Here is an 8,154-nt window from a genome sequence, read left to right as displayed (position 1 = left end):
TTCTTTATTGTTACTTTGTTCAACTGCCTATAATCAATGCACATCCGTAGCGACCCATCCTTCTTCCTCACAAACAGTACCGGTGCTCCCCAAGGTGACGTACTAGGCCTGATGAAGCCCTTTTCTAGCAAGTCCCTCAATTGCTCTTTCAATTCTTTCAACTCAGCAGGTGCCATTCTATAAGGAGGTATAGATATAGGCTCGGTATCTGGCAGTACATCTATAGTAAACTCTATCTCCCGTTCTGGAGGAAGGCCTGGAAGTTCCTCGGGGAATACATCGGGAAATTCATTAACTACCGGGACTGATTGAAGAGTCGGTGCCTCTGCCTTTATGTCATGCACCCGAATCAGATGGTAAATATAGCCTTTTCTAACCATCTTCCCGGCCTTGAGGTATGAAATGAACTTACCTTTCGGTGATACTGTACTTCTCATCCACTCTATAATCGGTTCCCCTGGAAATTGAAATCGAACTACCTTTCCTTTGCAATCAACATTAGCATAACAAGCAGCCAACCAATCCATGCCCGTGATAATATCAAACTCAATCATATTTAACTCTATTAGATCTGCTACGGTACGATGACTATATATAACTACTAAACAATTCCTATATACTCGCGTAGCTATGACAAAATCTCCTACAGGTGTAGCTACCTCAAATGCTTATGGCTGACTCTTTCTGGGATAGAAAAATGAGAGGAAGAGGTACCATTGGGCTTCTTGAAAAAACCTAAGCTTCTCTTATAATGAGGAGTGGGCATGAGAAATTTAAAGAATATTTGCAAGGCTTTCCAATTAAAGCAATGGTGGATTTTTAGAACCAAACAAACACTGCGGGGAGATTTTTTGAGAGCAAAATACTTTCAAAGGTCCAACCCTGTCAGCAAAAAATGGGATATTGGAGATTACTTAACTTGGAAATAGATGTTGATGAATAGATAAGAGACTGAGCAACACATTCAATGGAAAACTCAAGCTGGATATTCCTCTTTTTGGTGGGATAATTGGGTTTGTAATGGACCGTTTTCACAATTCACCATCAATGGCAACAGATTCAATAACTCAACAATTGCAAATTTTTTGGAGGAAGGAAGGTGGAGATGGAGAAAACTATTGAAGCATGCACCTGCTAGCAAACTCTCCAACATTCTACCTGCAGAGATCTCTCCTCATCTGTAGCTGCCTGACCAACCAGTGTGGAAACTCAACACTCGTGGACGCTTTAGCAGCTGATCAACCTGGGAGGACATAAGGGAAAAAAGAGCTAAAAATAACTTCAACACTCTTTTAAGGAATAAGAATATTCCCTTTAAATATTTTTTTTATTATGGAGAACCCTAAGGAGTAAAATCCCTACTATAAAATATTGTCTAACTTTGGCATTGAACCATTACATTGTTTTTGTTGTCTTGATAGAGCAGGTATGGACATCATAGACCACATCTTCAATACAGGATAATTTGCCGACAAGGTTTGGAGCACCTTTGCAAACACAACAGGTTTCCAGTTGGACCATTCTTCACTGCAGCAACTGCTATAGCAATGGTGGACAGCCAAGGCAAAAAATGCACCACAAAAACTATCGGTACAGGCTACTCCAATATTCATCATATGGAACCTATGGAAGAACATGTGTGCCTGCAAATATGGAGGTAAAGAACCAACATCAGCAGGGTTAAATATGCCATCTACAAAGACAACTACAAGATGTTGAACACTACATTCCCTCAAGTTAATTGGCCTACCAAGTGGACAGATTTAGTCCCACACTGTGAAAGATGTGTGCATGATACCAAGGTGAGCATGGTGAAATGGATTAAACCTTAGACCAGTGGCTCAAAATTAACACTGATGGCAGTGCAATCACTAACCCTGGTCAAATTGGGGCAGGAGGCATTCTAAGGGACAGGGAAGGTAAATTAGTGATGGCCTTCACAACACCACTTATAGATTGAACAAACAACAAAACTAAAATAGAGGCTGCCATCTTTGGTTTAACTTGCGCACTAGAGCTTGGTTATAGAAACATAATACTAGAGCTTGACTCCCAACTAGTGGTGCACTGTATTCTACAAAAGGGTGCCCCTGAATTGAGCATCATAAATCAAATGGGGAGGATGCAAAAACTCATCAATCAAACTCATAACTTCAAATGCATATATGTAATTCAGAGAATCAAATTGGGTGGCTGATGCACTATCAAAACACAGCCACAAGACACCCCACATATATACTTCAACAGCCAGCAAATGCCTAAGGAAGCAAAGGCCTATTATCAACTCGAGTTACTGGAAATGCCTAGCTTTAGGAGAAAGAATACCAAGAAGATTAAGAACCTCCTTGAGTGCCTTCTTTCCTTTTCAACTTAGCTATAATTATAATTATAGCTAATTTTAATAGGTTATTATAGATTTAGTTTTATATGCTCTTGTAAAAGAGAGTCTCCCTTGTTTATGTTTCCTAGATATTTTGTATTGAGAGGAGTCCTCTCCTTAGGTGCTTAGTATTTTGGCTTCATCTTTTGTGTAAGGGGAGGAGTTGACTTCCTTGTTGGAAGTTGACTCTAAACCATCTTAGGATCAGAGGTTAGGTTTATGCCCCGCTCCTTGTATTTTTTTTGTTATTAATGATAAGGCCTAGGGTGTTGCTCAGCCCCTACCCCTCAAAGGGCAATTCAAATAAAAAAAGGCCAAAATACTAAAACCCAAACATTTAATACTAAACCATAGATTTTAAAATCAAAAAACCTAAATCCCCAAACAAAAATCCTAAAAGAAGGCATCAACCCCTAGCCCTAACACAATTCCTAAACCTAACCAATCCTTAACCTTAACCATAAAATTTAAACCCTAAACCCAAAACCCAAAACCCAAACATTAAACATAAACCATTGATATAATACCTCAAATCGTACACCCTAAACCCAGAAACCTAAAAAAAACTTAAACCCTAACTGTAACCGTAACCGTAACCCTACACCCTAAGCCAAAAATACCAAAACCCAAATATTAAATACTAAACCATAGATTTTAAACCTCAAATCCTAAACTACATAGCCTAAAACATAGAAGAACCTAAACCCTAATACTAACAATAACCTTAACCCTAACCCTTACCCTAAACAATTCACCTGAAATCCCATACCCAAAATACCATAACCCAAACATTATGCACTAAACTATATATTTTAAACAAAAAATTATAAACCCTATAACCTATAACCTAAAAAAATCCAAAACCCTAACCCTAAGCCTAAACCTAAAGTCCATAATATCAAAACGCTTAAATTAAACACTAATCCATAGACATTACAACTAAAATTGTTAACCCAAAACCCTAAAACCTAAAAATAAAAACTAAACCCTAACCCTTACCCTAACTCTAACATTAATCCTAACCTTAACCCTACCATAAACCATAAACCCGAAGCCCAAAATAGGAAAACAAAAACATTAAACCCGAAAGTATTGATTTTAAACATCAAATTCTCAACCCTAAACTTGGAAACATAAAATATCCAAAACCGTAACCCTAACCCTAACCTTAACGTTAACGCTAACTCTAACCTTAAACCATAAACCAAAAACCTTAAACCCAAAGTACCACAACCCAAACATTAAATAATAACCATAGATTTTAAACCTCAAATGTTAAACCCTGAACTATAAACTAAAAAAAAAACCTACACTTTAACCCTTAACCCTAAACTCTATACCTTAAGTTCAAAAAAAAACCCTAAGTCCAAAATACGAGAACCCAAATATGAAACACTTAACCATAGTTTTTAAAAATCAAATACATAGATACAAACCCTAAAAAATAAGAAAAACTCAAGCCCTAACCCTTACCCTAACCCATACCCTAACCCTAACCCTAACCTAAACCATAAACCCAAAACCCTAAGACAAAAATACCAACACCAAAACATTAAATACTAAACCATATATTTTAAACCTTAAATGCTAAACCCTGAACCATAACACCTAAAAAAAACCTACACCCTAACACTAATCATAACCATAACCCTAAACCCTAAAAACCACCAAGTCCAAAATACGAAAACCCAAACATTTAACACTAAACAACAAATTATAAATATCAAATCCTAAACCAAATATCCAAAAATGAAAAAAAATTAACCCTAAAAACCTAACCCTTACCCTAATCCTAACCCTAACCCAAAACCATTACTTGAAACCCCATGCCCAAAATACAAAAACCCAAAGATTAAACACTAAACCGTATATATAAACCAATAATCCAAAACCTAAAACCTAAAAAAACCCTAAACCTTAACCCTTATCCTATCCTTAACATAAACATTAACCCTAACCCTATCTTTAATCCTAAACCATAAGCCCAAAGTACAAAAACTCTTAAATTAAACAATAAACCATAGATATTAGAACTCAAATCCATAACCCCAAACATTAAAAGCTAAAAGAAAACCTAAACCCTATCCCTTAAATTAACCTAAAAACAACCTAAACCCTAAACCCCAAACCCAAAATACCAAAACCAAAACATTAAACGTTAAACCATAGATATTAAACCTCAAATACTAAACCCTAAACCCATAAACCTGAAGAACCCAAAAACCCTAACCCTAACTCTTACCATAATCGTAACCTTGAACAGTACGCCGAAAATACAAAAACCCAAATATTAAATATTAAACTCTATGGTTAGTGATTAATGTTTGGGTTATGGTATTTTAGGCGTGGGGCTTTAGGTAAATGGTTTGGGGTTATGGTTAGGGTTAAGGTTAATGTCACTACCCAACCCGATGGGCCGTGACTAGTGCCCATTTTGGACACCCACATACAAACCTGCTAAGTATAACCAACTGAAACTAAGACAATATGGAATTTAATCAAATCAAGCCAACCCCAACGTCATATATATATAAGAGGACCTGTCTCATAAGGAGTCATAACCATTCAACCATAACGGCATACGCGAGCCGACAAGGCCGCCACTATTCAAAGCATAATAACATACGTATGCCGACAAGGCTGCCACTACACAATACACAATGATGTACGCAGCCGACAAGGCTGCCCCTGTACAAGCGGACATCCCAAACAAACCATGTCCAGACCATTATCCAAAACATATATATACAACCCACATAATGTCCACAGACCTCTAAGAGTACATTAGTGAAACTCGACGGGACAGGGCCCCGCCATACCCATAGACGAGCAAAAGACTACACAAAAGTTATGTACCAAAACGACTGGGCTCCGGAACAGTGGAGCTCTCCCAATTAGCAGAGTAGATATCCTAGGCGGGAGGATCACCGAACTGTGCGTCTACACCTGATGGCATGAAACGCAGCCCCCCGAGGACAGGGGGGTCAGTACGGACAATGTACTGAGTATGTAAAGCATAAGGTAAAGATGACAGGATACCAATATGGCAAGTCGAAAGAAAATATCACTACACATATACCTTTTTAAGTGAAAATCATGCATATATTTAACATTTAAGGTGCCCAGCTTCCCTAGTAAAGGGCTCGGCAAAATAATCATCACTTCATCTCCGTCATCATCATCATCATAACCATCCTCATCACCAATTATATATATAATATACATACCCGGCCCTCTAGTGAGGAACTCGGTGACATATGCAAGAAACTCCACACGAACATTATCCGGCCCGGGACTCAGTGAAATGATAAATGACTCTATGCACGAGCAGAATATTATGAGTAACCATATGCAATTAAAATCATTTCTTATAACTCAATAGAACAATCAACGTGATCAGCAAGGAGTATTACCAAAGATTAATGTTTTATCAAGATTATGAACCTTTAATACGATATGGAAACGTAAAATCTCAATGACTCTAAGAAGCACTACCATAGATATTATAGATCATCATAGCCTTAGACATAGCCGATATATAGAGGAATAATTGTGGAAGCAAGAATATACGTCACCTAGACGCTCTAGAGGTAAGTATCAAATCTGTCCGTTATTCACTTATTTTTAAAAGTCATGCCAAACAAAGAAAGAAGGGACAGCGTTACATACCGTATAATCGAGCCGCACGTCCAATATTTATTTCTCAAGCTATTAATCTATAACAAGCAACAATAGTGTCGCAATTAGATAAACATCGTGCTTTACTTTCTTGTAAGCTAGCTAATAATCTAACGAAAATTCGGCAGCACTTCCCCTATTTTCCTTACTTCGTCCCAATCCGACAACAATCCAAATTATCCACAGCAATACCAATAACACATATAACCCAAAGAATCATATTAAACAGCCCCCTCCCCAAAACAGTTCCGTCTCGGCAACCATAGCAGCGAAGCAACGACACACCGAGCGATAACTCGTTTTATAATTCGCAACACATCTACCTTATCGTATTCATCCTTTGGAGTATATACTCACAATCACATTCAACATATACATAATGCCAAAACAGAATTTTCCTGCAGTTTGCTTTAGTCAAAACAGCCCAAGCACCAACACGAAACCACTAATAATCCGATTATGGTTTCCGTTCATACTTAGCACATTCAATAACTAAAACAAACTTCCTAAGCTACTGGTCACGCCCCCTTCTTAAAATTAATGGATAATTAACAAGGGTATTCTAAAGAATTAACACACCAAACAAGGACATTACTAACCAAATTATTTGCAGCTGCTGGCCAAGAGTTGCAGGGTTGGTTTCTCCATTTCCATGGCTGCCTAAGACAAGTGGTGAAGAAGAAGATGATATGCAGCAATGCATTTCACCACTTTATTTAGCATGGAGTGGATTTCTCCACCTCATTTAATAGTATGAAGTTGAGGCAGCCCCCCTCTACACCTGTCCACTAAGGCCAGCCCACAATCTGATCCCTTTTTATTTTTGCCTTGAGTGGTGGGGCCCAGTGGATTAAATTAATCCTAATCAGCCACTAATTATGAGTGGTGGGGCCCATTGGATTAAATCAATCCAAATTAGCCACTAATTAATCCCTCACTTAAAGTTAATGGCACTTACATTAGCCAACTTACACTTAATATCATATTTGGAAATAACATCCTTGCCTAATATTTCTTTACGTCTTCTAGATCACGATGCGCACTACGTATAAAAAAAATACGAGGCATAACAACTATTAGGCTTGAATTATGTGGGATCAGAACATGACACAGACTTGCCATGCACTAACACCTATCCTCTTCAATTTCTCACCGAGGTGCTAACAATTCCGGCATTTCAACTAGTGTCCTCACTTTAAACAAAATCCTCATTTTTCACACAATGATTTTAGTTTGAGTATAAGGATTTTTTTTCAACACTCCCTCTCAGAACAAAGTCACACTCATTCATACCTATTGCCATAAGATTGCCCTTATTTTCACTGCCTTAAGTTCGCTATACAACCCTTAGGATCACGATAGAACTTTTTTAGCTAGTAACATAGGCTCAGGGTCAGGTAGGGTGTTTAGGTATATTTAATGACTTGTTACCCTCCTTGACATATCGGCTAAACCTTCCACTTTCTATCATTTTATCTCGCCCAGTTTCTCATATTCTTTCACCTTGCTATTTTCTATTCTTTCTTCATTTGTGTAAGTGACTCTCTTCTTTTCTTGGTTGTATTTCTTGTATATTTTTCTTTTTCTTTACTTTTCTTTCAACTAATTCTTGAGTCACTTATCTTTTGTTCATTCTCTCTCTTTGTTCTTTCAACCCCACTTTCCAGAGCATTCCTCATAATAGCCACCCTCAACTCATGGCTTTGCCATGAGTCAAGGTACACAATACCCAAAGTTGGGTTAGGGCCATAATGAAGGTTGTTTACTGCATTAGCCACCCTCAACTTATGCTTTTGGCATAAGCTGAGGTGCACATGTCCAAGGAAAGACCAGGGCCAACACATTGTTCCCAGAAAAGATCAGTTGGGGTAAAAAAGAAAGGTCAAATTTAAGCTCAGATCATTTGGATCAAAGAAGGATAAATTTCATTTGGTTTCTTTTATTTAGGCTAGAAATGGGCTATATTGAATAAGGGCCCTATGATCCTTTCCTAATTGTCTATTACAGCTCACTTTTAGCATGACTAACCAGGCAAGTTCTAGCTCAGTACAAGTAGTGGACTACTCAAATTTTCCTCACACTCACTTAACATCTAA

The 8,154-nt window shown here is 37.8% G+C and overlaps 1 long non-coding RNA gene across 1 annotated transcript; it reads right to left on the bottom strand.

Moving 5' to 3' along the window:
• LOC138339553 (uncharacterized) lies at positions 1-7,905 on the bottom strand. The gene is made up of 2 exons (XR_011212387.1): positions 6,658-7,905; positions 1-5,326 (listed from the first exon to the last, which is right to left on the bottom strand). It is a non-coding gene; the product is annotated as an uncharacterized lncRNA (long non-coding RNA).
• Between the last annotated feature and the right edge of the window lie 249 nt (positions 7,906-8,154).

This window comes from Solanum lycopersicum, chromosome 11 (genome assembly GCF_036512215.1).
Source record: "Solanum lycopersicum chromosome 11, SLM_r2.1".
Taxonomy (NCBI): domain Eukaryota; kingdom Viridiplantae; phylum Streptophyta; class Magnoliopsida; order Solanales; family Solanaceae; genus Solanum; species Solanum lycopersicum.
Note: the sequence above shows the minus strand (reverse complement) of the source record. Positions and strands in the feature narration are given on the sequence as shown.